Source organism: Cyanistes caeruleus, chromosome 1 (assembly GCF_971803275.1).
Source record: "Cyanistes caeruleus chromosome 1, bCyaCae1.hap1.1, whole genome shotgun sequence".
Taxonomy (NCBI): Eukaryota; Metazoa; Chordata; class Aves; order Passeriformes; family Paridae; genus Cyanistes; species Cyanistes caeruleus.
In genome coordinates, this window is record NC_141701.1 from 85,055,623 (window position 1) to 85,071,662 (window position 16,040).

At 40.5% G+C, this 16,040-nt stretch overlaps 1 long non-coding RNA gene across 2 annotated transcripts in view; it reads left to right on the forward strand.

Moving 5' to 3' along the window:
• Nucleotides 1–14,799, forward strand: part of LOC111923837 (uncharacterized) — a 59,093-nt gene extending 44,294 nt beyond the window's left edge. The window contains exons 2-5 of one of the 2 annotated variants that reach the window (XR_015289990.1): nucleotides 4,393–4,548; nucleotides 5,080–5,273; nucleotides 10,693–10,775; nucleotides 14,484–14,799. This is a non-coding gene — a long non-coding RNA (uncharacterized LOC111923837). The remainder of the gene's footprint in view (nucleotides 1–4,392; nucleotides 4,549–5,079; nucleotides 5,274–10,692; nucleotides 10,776–14,483) is intronic. The other variant, XR_015289989.1, reaches the window with a different exon arrangement.
• The last annotated feature ends 1,241 nt before the right edge of the window (nucleotides 14,800–16,040 follow it).

Genomic DNA, 16,040 nt, shown 5'->3' on the forward strand with positions numbered 1-16,040 from the left:
ACCCACCTACCACTTAGATAATTAAAACAAGGAAGTTGTATAAGTTGTACCCTTGCAAAAGTGTCCCCTGGCACATTCTCTTTGTTTCTACAGCACTTTGAAAAGTGAGCTGGAAAGGTTCTAATGAATGAACCAGTGCAGCAGTGATACTGTACATCCCTGGAAGCTGCCTTTCTGTGTAGGCTAAAGCAACTGAAGTAGCTGCTTTCACACTGAGGTGCTTTGAAGACAGACACCACAGAACATTCACTCTCAGCTTTGGAGACATAAACTGTTCTTTTGTTGGACAAAGGTGTACATACGATTCTCTGTCATATCTAAACACAGAAATATTTTCACTTACATTAAAATCAATTCAGTTGCAGAGCTGGATGTGATTGTGGTCTTGAGAAAAATAACTCAGGTCATACTTCAGTGGTAACTGTGAATGTCTGCATTCATGAAAATGTTAGTCGGCCCTTCTCACCAAAGTTTCAAATGTGCAGGATTTCCAGAAACAGCATAAAAAGAAGCTACCTGCCAAGATTTTCCTTTATCAAAGATCAAAGTTAGGTACCTCAATAAAAGTCAGATACAGATAATGCAGAACTGAGCCTGTCTGCTCACAGTCAGTGAGCTGCTGCGCTATCGGCAAGTTGTCCCTTCAATATTGGCAAATGAAGCTGCGGGTTTTAGTGTTTGTTCCTTAGTATTACTGTTAATCTTTAAGTGACGTCTGCAAGGGCTCCTTGAGAGTGTGATGGACATAAGTAAATCCACTTTGTAACACCTCTGCTAATGCTCAAGTGCAGTGTACATTATGACTTGTATATTTTGTGGTTGGAGGGTGTCGCTGTGAGTGGTCTGGCAGAGGCTGCCGGGTACAAGCAAACTGGCAGAAAGCCTTCCAGTCAGGTTTGGCTACCTGTAGCTCAGCTAATAATGTTCTGCAGTGTCTGAGATAAGGAACAGTCTCTGAGGGAAGGTTTCAGCCCTACATGGTTCAGGTACCTTGTGGTAGTCCTTAGCCTCTGTATGGATCTCTCACAAGCCTGGGGGTGACACATCATATCTGAGAGCAGGAGGACAGATGAGCACGTTGCCAGAGCCTTTCTGTAGAGGTGGATGAAGGGCACATTGGTGACATGTCTGCACAAAACAGGCACCTGGGTGAGCTCCAAGCCTGCTGGTTTAGCAACCTCAGACCCCAGATGCAGAACTGCACTCTCAGTCTCCCTAGCCATGAGGAGCACTTGTGTGGGAAGCACTTGTGTGGGCCTCTGTCCTGGACCTGAGGGAGGTAAAATCCACAAAACATAGATGGTATTACTGGAAACAGTCTCTGTTTTCTGGTCTGTTAGGTAAAGGATCAGTAGAAACTTGGTGTTGTCTGGCTAGTCCACCTCACATTTTTAACTTCTGGTATTTGAAAGAAATCAAAAGTAACTATATATAAAATTGTCTAGCAGTCTCTGCTGGAAAAAAACAAAAAAGAAACCAATGGAAAGGGACAACTTTGGCAGTCCTCCAGGAATAGGAACTCTCTTCTTATCCACATAAGACACAGACCACAGAAATCTTGGTTGAAAGCAGCCTCTGGATTTCAGACTTCACCTCCAAAATCCTAAGCTTTACCTTATGGTTTAAGAAGGTAGTGTTGCACTTGTGCTGGTGCTGTACAATCTCCTCACTTCCAGTTTTCCACCTGACAGCTCCTCTGAGGAGTTCCTCTCTTCTTGTCAGGCCTGTCCTGTTTCCATCAGCTTTACAATTTTTCTGGTTGGGTAGACCTAGATCCTCCTTTTATGTATCTCTGGAGTCGGCAGATGGCAATGCCAATCTTCCCTTTGCAGAGGGCGGGTACAACCAAAACAAAATTCAGGGAGGAAGGCAAAAATCATCACTGTACTTGCTTAGTGAGGCATCTGCAACTGGAAAAGGGCTCACACTGGTACAGCATGAAGCCCCTTGGACTAATTTTTTCTTCTTAACTTTACTTTCAGGGTTAAAAAATTTCAGTTAAAGAAAAATAAACAAAAGTGGCCAGCATTGCTCTCACAGACGTGACCAAAGGGGTTTAACCAGTAAAGGAAATAAGGCCGAGAGATTATCTTAAACTTCTTTCCTATTAAAACAATTCATTTCATATATTGCCACAATGCAACAACTTTATCTGAACTTCCTTTCAACCTCTATAAACATGTCCTTAAAATGAAAGCTGTGAATTAATCTTTGAAAAATACTGTCTCTGTGTGACATTGGGCAACACTTTTTGAGTAGTAGTAGTAGAACTTGCTTCAAAATGAAGCATTGCATTATCAGATCAAAGAGACTTTTGTTGGAAAATATGTCTAGTGTGTAAACTAGCTGTAAACTTAATGTAATTTTTTCTGTCTTTTAGTGAGCTTTGTTGCATAAAACTGTGGTTTGGAACTAACACTCTGGGGCAAAGAATCCACTGAAATAGTTTGAAAAGGTCTGTTCAATAAGATAGATAAGTAAAACTATATTTTTTAATCTATGAAGTGAATTGTAAAATCTTCTGCTAGGGAATATCCCTTTTTAGTGCTCAGTCTCATTCTTTAGAAGGTGCAATGGTTTTTCAGAGAGTGATGAGAAAATAATGAATCGAGAGGCAAAGTGTCTGTTTTAGGCACCCACTCAGCAGAGTGGGAAGAATTGGTGCTGTCATTCAGCAAGAACAGCATTGTTTTGTTACTGCTGAGATTATCTGCAGGAGGACTCTGTGGGAGACTGTGAAAGAAGTTACAGAAGAGGAAGTTTCATATACGCATGGCCCCAAAATGAATGAAGAAAAATAAGATTGTGTATCTAGCCTTTTTTTTTTTCTTTTTTTTTTTTTTTTAATTAACATTTAAAGCTCTTAAATTTGGATTCTCATTTGATTCCTGCTACTATAGTGTGAGCATGGGTAATGAGCATGGGTATACCTGCTGCATTAGCTGGAGAAAAATACTCTGGGGAAACCATAGATGCAACAGAAAATTTAAGACTTGAGATCAAGGGAAGGACTATCAGGCCCCAGACCTTTCCCATGGCTTTTGCTCTCCATCTCTCAGCTTACTGCCCCTGTGTGGCTTCCTTCCCTTTCAAAGCTATTTCATCACACTCAAAGCAGATTGGGCTGCATGGGGATAAGAAGAGGGTTTATACATTTTGAAAGTGTTGCCTCATGGTCTGGAGTCTAGTTTCTTGTACCACAAATGGGTATCAGCAAATCAGTGTGGGTGAGAAAGCACTTTGGTGTGTTTTGGGTTGGGAATATGGGGCAGACCCAGGGAAGACTTCCCGAGCCACCCAGGTATTTGCAGAAGGGCTGTGCTCCCATGCAGTCACTTGTGTTCCCAGACAGTGAAGGCTTTTGAGTGCCCTCCTCGGTGTGCCATTAGACCACAAGTTGCCAGAGTAAGAGTCACTGCTTTTAAAAGACTTGCACAAGGAGGCTTCACACCAAAGGCTCAGAGGGGCAAAGGACAACCCTGAGCCTGTGGCAGACATCTGCAAACAGGGATGCTCAGGTGCACACAGGAGGATCAGCAAGCCTGGCCAAACCTTGTGCCAACAGCAAACTCATTTCCAAATGAGGGCTGGGTCCCAGGGCTGACCCCATGCCTCCCACCCCACTCCCCCTTCTCTACCTGTGTGTTCTTCTCTTTCCTGAGGGGATTTAATTTCTTCCTTCCCCTGGCAACAGCTCCATGGCAGTTTTACCCTGCCAACAGCAGCAAACAGCAAATGCTTTGTACACCTTGAAACAATTTCTTTTGCAGGCCACACCGTGGAACAAATCTGAGCAGCTGAGTTGCTGTCAGTGCAGAGGAGCTGAGTTCCTGCATGCTGCAGGGGCGTGGATCTGCCTAAATCCCACTGACCTCAGCAGGAGATGCTAAAATGTCTGTCTAGGGTTTTGAGGAAAGCTGTGAAGGGCACACAAGAGAATGGAGACCTAAAGAGTGGGGATTTGGTGGTGAATTCTGAACTTCTCTGGCTTTGTAGTTTAAAAAAAAATCATTTAAAATGCCAAGGTGAAAGTTGTTGGGGTTTTTTCTGTTTTGTACTTTTTAGGCTTGAGATTTTCCTTTTTATTCTTTCAATTGTATTTATTTTGAACACATTCTGATTTAGGAAAGACAACTTGTGCCTCAGGAAAGCCAGGTATCCAGAGGAGTAATTAGATATCCTCAGAGTCAGTTTGGAAAATTCAGATGGCTCTGCTGGATGTCACCCCTCACTCAAAGGACAGTTTAGTTGGTGAAAGCAGTCTGGACCAACTGCAAGACCAAATTTTTTCTGTGCAGTGAAGATTGCATTTGAACCTGAAGAAACATAATTAAATAGAAACTAGAAACCAAGTTGTAGTAACCCATGTTTTTTACCTATGATATTGCACAGGACTGTGGCATGCAGTCATGGTGAGAGAGGAGGAAGAGTCTGCCAGCCTGATGGAAAAATCCTACAAATAGTAGGAAAACTTAAAGGGTAAAGGCCTTAGATTGGAACATGAAGATTCAAATCTAAAATACTTGAATATAAGCTATAAAGAACAAGGTAAGGATAACTTTATCTTCAACACCTAAATGTCTTACGTACAATATTTTAGGGTTAAAAGTGCTCTCAAGATATTTGTCCCAAATTGCACCACAGAAGGAAGCACCACAGCCTTGCCTGGCAGCAGCACTGAAATAATGTTGTTACTGTGCTGTTACACAGCTGCCTTTTCTGTGTCCCCATCAGAACTGATCTCCAAACCTGCCTGCCTGCATGCCTGCCTGCCAGGCATTCCCCCCTGGAAGATGATGGTACCTTCATGCTGGCGCTTACCTGGAGAAACTCATTCTAATTTTCTCCTTATCTGCCAGAGCAGTGTGATCAGACACGCCATTTGAAAGGTGTATTGGGGTTTCTAAGCCTCATGAAACAAGGCAGAGGTTAACCCAGGCAACCATCAGGCTGTAGTTGAAAATTGGCCTGCCTTCAGAGGATAAAAGAGCAGTGGGAGGGTCTCTTTAGGCAAACACAGCTATCTAGTGAATTGCTAAGAAAAAACAACAAAAAAACAAAAAAAACCTTGATCTTCAGGTTGCAGAAAGAGGGAGCTTTCTGAACTTGGAGAAGGTTGGTAAACAGGAGTTTGACAGCCAAACTTTGGTGCCCCCCACATCGAGGGAATAGGGACTGTATTGCATGGATGCATTCCAGTTGGAGGAGGGCTTTGCTATGCGGAGATGCTCTCGGGTCAGGTGAAGACAGCAGGATTCTTGCAAACCAGATAGGTAAGTCACCTCCTCAGAGCTGGATTTCAAATGAAACATGGGCTGGTTCATTATTGCAGGGTGGAACCAGGAATTTTCATGGCTTTGATCAAAATCCTACAAAAGTAATGGTTGTGGAGATGGCTTGCTTTGAAGTTTTGTGTTTGAATTTTGAGAGAATCCAAAATGCAAGCTAGAATAGGCTGAAATTTGTTTCAATAAAAACATTTGGGGGAAAAAAATAAATTAAAACCCAAACTATGAACTCTCAAACTATGAACTCTCATGGAAATGAAGGTGTTTCTTAAATACTCTTTCAAGCTTGATGGAAAACGTACATCATGCTTGAAATCATCTTGGTGAAAAGGTGGTAACACTCTTAAAATGAAAAAATTGTAGTATTTTCACTGAAGAACAGACTGAATTTTACACATTATGTTTTCCCTCTTTTCTTTTTCTAAATTATTTCTATTTCAGCATAAAAAATACAGTACAGACTCTCTTGTGATAATGCAGTGTTGTGAGAAGCAAGGTTGGGAATTTTCTCCCTGTTTTACAGCTTGCAAAAGCCTTGAAAAAGATAAATATGTTCTCATTTATTCCCTGAACCTTCCTTTGGGAAAATATTTCAACTTTCCAAACATTTTTTTCTTCCATAAAAACTCTTTTGAGCCAAAATTCTAACTTGATATCAATCTCTAATGCAAATGAAACATAAAATCACTTTGTACAAACACTGGTGATCAGAGACGGCTGACCTTAGCCCTACTCTGTTCCTTCTAGGGATTACTGTAACTGTGGTTATTGAGGAGGTAGGAGAAATATTTTAATGGAACTCCAGATGTGGTTTGCATCTGTGTGTGTGTGTGTACATGAAAATATTATATTTATGTGTGAATGTATATATAGATAGGTACTATATATATATATATATATATATATATATATATTTGATATATATTTGATTGCATCCTGTGAGATGAAAAGTTTACACATAGCTGAAGAACAGAGTCGCTATTTTAAGCTGTAAATTATTGGTTTGCTCCACTTTCATCTTGATAGACTTAATGTAACTTTTTTTGCCAAAGTGAAGATCAACGTTTTGTCTTGCAGTCTCGTTCCAAAATAGAGAAATTACTTAAGTGCCTCACCCCTAAAAGGAACAGTATGTGATGAAACAGAATATGCCTGAACATATATTTGATTTTGCTGACAAATGTCTTTTGAGTGACTGTACTTCAGCTTCTTTTCCAGTTCTTTATTTTTATGAGTTTTTTTTAAATACTGATCTTTCCACAAACTGGTGACACAATGACATCTCAAGATTGGAATTCATCAGAACATGTTTGATGAAATATATTTAACTAAAATATGCTGCTTCTTGGACTCCAAACCATTTTGCAGTGGTGCTGGTGTTGATGAATGGGGAGTTTTCTGCATCGCAGGTTGAGGTCTCTGGTTATGTCTGACCTGACAACTCGATCTCTCTAACTCAGAAATAGATGTTTCAACACAGTTCCACACCCTTCCATTTTAAAAGTTTTTTGTTTTGTTTTGTTTTTCATTTCAAGACCATACAAAAAAATTGGAAAACCTTCACAGTTTTGGAATGGACTTATTCCACTATCACTCAGCCAGCTCTGCCTGACACCGTCTCTCCCACAAATTACTTGTCCCAGGTTTCCAGAAACAGTATAGGCTACAGCTATAGGGTTTTCTTTTTCCTCAGAAGTCACCTGTCATCTCACTGTAGCTTGAGCTTCCACAGACTTCTTTTTTTCCAGTGGGTCAGGCTGTGAGAGCAGACCACAAGCTCACACGCAGCCAGGGCTGTGACTCGGCTGGTTGGCTCTGGGTTGCTGTTCCATCAGTCCGGGCTGCTTTCAGCAGGGCAACCACTGTGGGTGCATTTTTTAAACGCAAACAAACCAACCAAAAAAAAAAAAAGTTTACAAATGCTTGTCTTCAAATTCCTGCACAAGGGTAACTTAATGGAGACCCACACCTGGTTGAACAGGGTTAGGCTGTGCCAAAGAAAGCCTCTGTGCCTGTTTGATTTGAAACCAATGGAGGGAAGATAGTTCGTTAAGTCTGCGGTTTCCAGAAATGTCTCTGATGTGGAGTTTAACTTCTTATGTTTTGAACTCTTGTTTTGTTAAATGAGTGCAATGTTAGTTGTACAGCCTGAATTTTAATGACCTGTTTCTCGGTTTAGAAGATGGATTCACATTTTCAACCTTTGAGGCTGTGGTTGGAGATTAGGTAGATAAGTTAAAAACCTGACCAACTCCTCTAATTAGGTTTTGGTTCTTGCAGTATACGCTGAACTTTACGGGTCATGTTTCCACACACTGAATTCTCAGTCCATTTCCCAACACACCTTGAACTTAAAATCAATCTTGAAATTTCTTTTCAGAAGTACTTTTTCTTTGGAGTTCCTGGAAGTCCTGGACTTCACTCACAGAAAAATACTTTTTTTTTTTTTTTTCTTCTAAAATTAATGCATCCTTTGAAATTGTGAATAGTTCTGAAAAGTATCTCTCACCTTAGTCAAAATAGTAACAGCAAATACTATGTTCTTCTTTGAAAAGCAACAGACACTTCGATCACACCTCTTCCATAGAGGACCTTGTGTTGCCTTTCTCAGAAATACACAAGGGGCAGATTTTCCAAGTGGTCATAACCCACCAACCGTATCAGGAATCAAAAGTGTTTGGAGAGGTGGCCTTTGGAGAATGAAGAACTGGCACCTGACTGACAGGGTTTGGGCTCCTGATCCCCCAGACCATTTGTGAAAATGGGACTCGGGATGACCCAAGAGCCATAGGAAAATGACCTGTAGATCTTTGGGAGAAGCATCCCTGGGGATGGTCTGTGCAAATGGTTTGACATTGGTAGCTGTAAAATTTTGTCTGTCAGATTGTGTGGGTTTTAGTCAGTTTAAGCTACCTCATGTGCATGCTCCACAGCTGGTGGGCAGGAATCAAAGAGGAGCTTATAGGGGATGTCACTGAGATGAATGCAGAACATTAAGGCAAAAACATCCAACTCTACCTTCTCCAAGTAGGAATTTATCATTGTGCCTAGCTGTTACAGTGGGTGGTCCCTGCACTACTAATATGATGTAGCTGCTAGAAAGGTATTTCCATCCCTCATCATTTTCTAGTGTTTACTTACCCTTGCTGTGACACTGCTATTGACTCTGAAGTTGTTATTATAACTAATAATTCAGTAATCCTGATGATATATTGCAACAAATTGACCAACAATTACATAGGAAACAGCATTGTGGCAGTCACTGGGGACTGCCTGGCATTAGACAACTTTAATTAGAGCTGACTAATACCTTATCCAGCCTCCAGGGTGCAGAGGATTTTCAGTGCTAAATGCTAACATTTCTATTAATTTATATGATCTGAGGAAATGTCAGTTTGTTAATTGTTCAAATAAAGGAGTCTCCTTTTGCAAAAATAGCGTAGTTTACAGAACAGAAAATTATTTCAGCTGCTGTTAGCTTTAGTTGAAACCACCAACATCTTGAGTTGCTAAGATCTATCAGTTCTGTGGGGAGAAGAGAAAGTGCTTGCAGAGGTGTCTGGCTCCCCTACAGGCACTAAGTTGAAATTTCTTCTTCCTGTATTCAGAAAATATTTTGAAATTCAAAATATGGGTGTAGCAATTTAAGCTGGTTAATCAAAGAACTATGCACATGAACTGGAAAGGAAAACTACCCTTCCCCACTCCAGCCTCTGCAAGAAAGATGTTTCCATTTTGGTGAAACACGTGGCACGTATCATTCTTTTTATAGGCTTCTCATAAGGGATCTTTAAATTTCAGATTAGGAAAAGACAGTCCTTATATTCTGTGTCCAACCTCAAAATACATATACATTTGCTTTAAAAACATGCAGTTTCCACAAGGCAAAATGACAGTGTGCAACAAACACCACAGGAGAGATCATCAGACACCTACCTGTCTGTCGTGTGCAGGGCTGCCATTCTAAGCATCCCTGTGCTTTCCTCCACAGCACCTCTCATACAGGCACTACCATAATCCCTGTCTTCCTCTTGAACTGCATTCCCAAATGTAGGATTTTTTCTGCTACAAAACCAACCCCTCTCGGGTGGCTCCAGGCCAGTGGAAGAAATGCATTCAATTACATACACAAACATAACCATGGAAAGTTAAAATGGGTTCAGCTTCTCCCATACCTTTCTTATCTTGCTTGTTTCCTAAGCTTTGGAACAGGAGCCTTGTTTAAACATAAGTTAGCATAACATCCTAAATTTAAATATGGACCTGTAGGCAGCAGTATAACATAAGTGTTAATGCAATAACTTTGAATGCAGACCTTAGCTGAACCCTAGAGCCGTGGTGGTTCTGCAGTACAAATACAGTCGTTCGGGGGTGATCCTTTGCTTGGATAAAATGCTTCCATTCAAAAGTAACGATAGTGTTTGAATTAATTAAGTTATAACTGAAGTTTTTCCATGATGGTATCTTAAAACAATAACCTAGCAGTGGTACCCACAGCCTAATCAGAATCAGGCTTTGCGGTTTTAGGTGATACACAAACACTTCTGTAGACCTGGGGTGAAAAATGCAGAGCATTTCTAAGGGAATTAAGAACCTCAAACTCACCTTCTGAAGTAATCTTGCTACTTGGGAGCAGCTTTTTCAAAGTGTTTATTGCCTCTCTCAACAGTAGCAAAGAGTAAATGATAAATAGAGAGCTGCAAGTCATAGGCAGGTATTTCAGCAAGCCTGAGGTACCAGTGCACACATCTGCAGCTATTCACACCTAGGAACTTCTAGAAACCTGAGCCTAGATACCTCCCTATCTTAAAAAAAAAAAATAAGGGAATTAATACCACAAAGCCTAATCATGAACAGAGAAATGTGAGCCAGAATGCCTTTAGAAAACAATTTTCAAAGGTATATTTTCCCCTCAAATTGTAAATAGGCTGCCTGGGAGAGTTTATTACATGAGGTTAGTTACAGGAGTAACTTGACTCTAACAGGTATCTGTCTGTCTGCTTAGCTATGTTGTTTAGCAGACCATAGTTAGGCTCCCAAACTGTTGGAAATTGTCTTTAGAGTTGCCCTGAAGCACCTGTCCTGTACCTGGGAAAGGAATGCACAAAGGAACAGAGCTGTTAAAAGCAAATACTTACATCAAAATAGGTCTTTTTATGTTAAATCATACCTCTTGTGTAGTATGCCTTCAAAATGTTAGAAGCATTTCTGTCTGAAGCAGTCCTGTGAAGGGAGCAGAAGGCAGAAGGAAAGCTCCTTAAAGGCTCAGGCTCGCTTGGAGCTTTCACTGGTAGAAATGGGTTTTGACTGCTGTCTTGAATAAACTAATTTAATGTTATTTGTGCTGGGAGGACATGTTGTCTCGTGATCTTATCGCTCACAGATACTTTTCTTTGTGTACCAGAGAGACAAGAAATCACAGCATTAAAAGAAGGAGGCAGCAAGGATTCTCCCTCCTGCAACAATTCTTCATCCACAGGAGCTTCTGTAAGTGCTGTTTTGTGTCTCCCCTCAGCTTCCCAGAGCTGTCATACAGTTCAAACTGTCCTTAGCACAACTGGGTTGAAGTGAGATTTTAATTAATCCAGTGGAATTAGGAAGAGGGCTTGAGCACGGCTACGGTGCAAGATACACTTGAGAGAATTTTTTACTGTGTCTGAACCAATCTTGAGTTAATCCTGAAGCTAATTTGAGATCAAAAGCACAGAGACTGTTTGAAATCTTATCTGAATCAGACTGCCAGATCATTTGAGGCAAACATTAAATAAGATTGCTTCAATTACTCCAATCAGTCAATCTTGGTAACTAAGATTGAGTTCTTCATTTCAGAGGCTGATCAACTACTATGAGATTCAGGTAATAAATGGGATAAATCAACTGGCATGTATTTCTTAGTGCTCTAGTTGGGCATCTGGCAAGATATTTCCTCCACACTTGGACCACACCATGGCACAGACACAGCTTGGGTTCACAAGCCCAGAGCTACTGTCTCCAGCGTACAAAGGGCTCAGAGTCAAGGTTTGAGTTTTGACCTACCGTCAGTTTAGATACAAAAAAATTCTCACCTTTCCAGGGGCACTGCCTTTTTTAATAGACTTAGACCATTAGATAAAAAAATACTGTAACACTCTGTGAAAATTGAGTGGCCATAGGAGATGACCACTACAATATGAGATTATTAAAAATGTTTTAGCTGAACCTATAATACACTAAAGTTCTGGCTGAAATCCAGACAAAATCTGCTAGTTTAAAAAAGTAGCTGTGTATGAGGAGATTGGCTGTTTCATCTGCAGTGGTTTGTGTTAGGAGGTAGATGGCTCAGATATCAGGTTGTATGCACAGATCTTTTTCCTAGTAGGGTTTTTTTTTTTCCTTTTCACTTTTCATGATTGGTTTTGGTTTGCAGTTCCCATGGTTTAGAGTTCAGGTTGGGTCTCTGGAACTCAAAACTGGAAATGTGGGGCCAAGTTTCTGGCCTCTGCCCCAAGTAAGGTCCCTAGGTACATCCCTGCCTCTCTTCCCAGACTGTAAAATGACTATAAAAGGGTTTGCCTGCCTCAGAAATTAGTTGAAGTATCTGATCAACTGCACAGTGAAAGGGGCTTTTACTTTTCTGTAAACTCATACCTATATCTTTAATTTTGGTCATTCCTTTTCTTTTTTAAAGAAGGAAGAAAGTATAAAGTTGAAAAAAAAAATAAATAAATTGTTTGTTTCAGAAAAAAAAAAATTGTCCTGAATTACAGATTTTCAGCTTCCAAAACTACGAGCTTGTGGTTCAAACCAGAACCAGGCATAGGTATCTTTCCTTGCTATAAATGGTACAGCTATTTCTGTACCCAAATGGAGACTCAGAATAAGGCCAACAGATTCCTTGGGCAGGGCCTGAATTCAGATAAAAGGCTGAGGCCCCAAGCCACCAAGTCACCTCCCATGTAAAGGAGGCCAGAGGAATCAATAACATATGTACTTTACAGCATGGCAGTAACAGTGGAATTTTATAGTGGCTTTCAGTTATAGCCTTGAAATTGATTTCTTTACCTCCTGTGTATTAAATAAGCATAACACTTGCTGGGAGCAAACCAAGTGATGTGCATTAGATCCCAGTACATCAAACAAGCCCCAGTTTAATGTAGCCACCCATTTATATTGGGTGCCTATGGTATATGGCAAGCTACGCAAATCAAATGTGCTTGCCTCTCTTCCCACATACACTTCACAAGTTCACAAGTCATAGCTTTAATATTATTAGCATATTGCTATTTAAGAAAAAAAAAATAAGGCAAATTCTTTGGTAAATATAATAAACATCTGGTTGTGATTGGGGAAGAGATTGCTATTTGAAGTCATTCCGAGAGGTTGATAATGCTTCTCCTAAAACTATCTACAAAATCCACTCCCTCTTTTGCCTCAAGGCCTAAAAATATATCTTTCCTTTCCCCTTTGATATCCTGACACTTTCTTTCAGGAAAGGTCTAGTAGGAAACAGTGCTTCAGATCCAAGGGAAAAGTTCTTATCTATTGCCTCAAACTACAGCTTTTACCTGCTTAACACCTGTAGTTTGATTGATAACACTTTACAAGATGCGATAAAGACCCTCAATGCCATTAGCAATATTCACACCCTGGCAGTCTTCGCTCAGTTATATGTTCTGTTATTACAGTAGTGGTTTCTATTTTCAACTGCAAGCCAATTTATCGGGGTGTGCAAACCTCGCTGAAGACACCCAGTCCCAGCACGATTATGACCGAGCACATTCTTGTTTCATGATTAGATCTGTATGGAAATGAGGAGGCAGTGCTTGCAGTTGCTTTGTGTTGTGAAGCAGCTGTAGACAAACCTGTTGCTGTGACAACGTGAGATAGCAATTGGGAGATTTGGCACACAAGTTCAGCCTGGAAAAAAACTTCTTATTCCTGTCTGTGTCTTCTCGGATGTGACACACAGCCTGGTGAGATCCTACATGGGTTTCCACACCAACCTTCAGACACCTTGAGGAAATGACAGATATTCTAGCAAAAGCACAACCCTGTGCTTTGCTCTGCAGTTTTCTTAGTTCACCGCCCCAGATTTTGGAATGTCATACTGGCTCAGAGATCCTGTTATTTCCCTGATCTAGCTTCCTGTGTGGTTACTCTTTGTTTTCACAAAAAGAGTGTATGCTGCTCTGTAGTGGTGTAAATGAGTTTTCTCAGGTGCCAGGTAGAACATCAGAGATTCAAACTAATAAAAAGAAGCAAAGGAAAGAAAGGAAGGAAAATCAGAAAGCAAGATTGTCTTAATGTCCCCTGGGGCTGTACAGTTGCAGCAGTGGGAAAAGAAAACTTCATCATGGTGGATGTGGGAGAGAGGGATAGGCCAGCCCTATAGGACATCCAGTTGAGGGCTATCACTCTGACTCCTGGCATTTAAGGGCAGTCTTGCCAGATGAGGCTTAATAGCATTGACACCTACCAGTCTGCAGGACAAGGCTAGGAAGGACCAGTTCCAGGTCCTCTGAGTGTGCCAGATTTGTCTATATTTTGGTCTTCTTCCAAGGCAGTGCTGCTCTCTGTGCCTCCATACTGTCAAATCCCACCCTGAGAAAAATATTTTCAACCACTGGGTTTTTTTGTAGAAGGACACATCACTCTGATCAGCCCCAGCACTAGGGTTGTTAAATAAACAAGTATTCCTCCTTATTCCAGGTAAAATGGCAGGTGCCAGCTTGCAGGAGTTCTGTCCATGGAAGAAGGCAGAGGTCTCCTTCCCATCACGCTTTTGCATAACAAAAATAAAAAACTCTTCAGGGGACACAAAGACAGAAAATGTTTGTAAAACTCTTCCTGATCACTCGTTCTGTAGGGAAGTGTTTTAAGACTTTTTTTGGAGTGTGATATTTTTAAATAATAACATCAACGATCTTTGTAAATGACAGAAAGTGATGCCTTAAATACCTGTTCAAAAAGCAACGGTATTATGATCTCATCAGCAGGATAGTTGTGCTTTCTAATTGTTCACTTCCATTGCAGACAGTTGCTAATTAAAGATGTCATGTAGACCCACACAGGAAGGAAAGAATTTCACAAAATATCCTGTTTCCCACCCATCGGATGGGAATAGAGTGGGGGGAGAGAGAATGAATCAAAGGATGAGCACAAGAATATAAAGCTAAAGCGGCAATAGTGACAATAAGGGTTTGTTCTTTTCCACAGGAGCCTGTCCCAAGAAAGGATTCCTGATGGGATATTTCCTGTTCACATTACTGTCTTTCTCATGAGAATCCACTGTCAGACCCCATGCCTCCTTGTGGTCTCTGACAGATGGTGGCATCCAACTGGACCCTGACTGAGCAAAGTAAGGAGGAGTCAGTGACATGAGATGATTCTGGTGGTGCTGGAGTGTGAGGCACAATCCCTTTGTGCACAGGGACAACAGCCAACACTCATGTTACAACAACTGCAACAAGAAAAAAAAGTACTTATGTGATTGCTTGTGACCACTCCAAATAAAAACAATCAAGAATGCAAAGATGCTTCAAGAGCTTTATTCTGCTTTGGTTAACTCATGATAAATTATGCCTATGAGGCCTTGTTCTGTGAAAAGATTTCTTGAGAAGTGTTAAGCGTATCTGATGCTTATCAAGAATGCTTAGGAATAATCAAATATATTTGATACTCTGTACAACTGCCCTTGGAATAGATGTTCTGCCAGTGGTACTTTTGATCTAAATTCCTCCTCCCATCTGTCCTGAGGATTTAAGAAAGCAATATTTACTAAGTAGATATACTAAGGATGCTGTTCAGCTGTGCAATGGCATGCTGTGCCTATGTAGTGGCACCCTGCATCTCTTATTGAGAAATAAGAGATAATAACTGAACCCTTCCATAGGTGATTCAAGCATTCTGGACTAGAAATCTCTGTCATTAACTTGGTGCCTCCTGTAGGTGCCAGAAGAAGCCTACCCAGACAATGCCTGACCTATAGAAAACATTGAAGATCATTTTTTTAAACTGTTGGTTGGCTTTGGTAAAAGGAATGGGAAAAAAAAACAAACAACAAAAGACAAAACCCAGAACAACCCATACTTATTAACTAGGTATCTACCTCCAAGTTCCAGAAGTTCAGTAGACACCAATATGTGGAGAATATAACTGGGGCATAAAACCACTGCAGAAATAATAGAGAAATTTAATAGGTCTGATATAAAACCTAAAATGGATTTCCCTGTTCAACAGGATACTGCTGGTGCTACAGAAATAATCTAAAAGCCACTGAGAAAAAAAAAAACATTACTTTTTCCCCTAAAATTAAATTACCATTTTTTGAAAGTACTTTTATTCCTTGTAAGTTGGCAGAAACTTTAAAGAGAATTGATAAAAGAAGGGCAGTGCTGTCCTTTAGACTGAGGAGTCTGGAACTCTTGTCCAGGCATGGTGATGTCTGCCTGGCTGAGTTTAGTCACTGAATCCTGTGGGTACCACATGAATAATAAATACAAAGCCAGAGTCCTGTTCTGACAGAGAGAACAGTCAGTGTTACTCTGGAAAAAGCCTGAGACACAACATTGGAATATTTACTGTGAAATTTAATGTATGTTTGAATTCCTGCTTCTGTTAAACTGATATTCTATTCCTCTACCTTTTATGAAGAGGTTGATTAAATTACCAATCTTAGTTGATATCATTATTGGATAATTAGTGCAGATGGTGGAAAATTGTGAGAGGGTGGATTTTTGAAAATATCATCACATGTGTGGGTTTTCAGTTTTG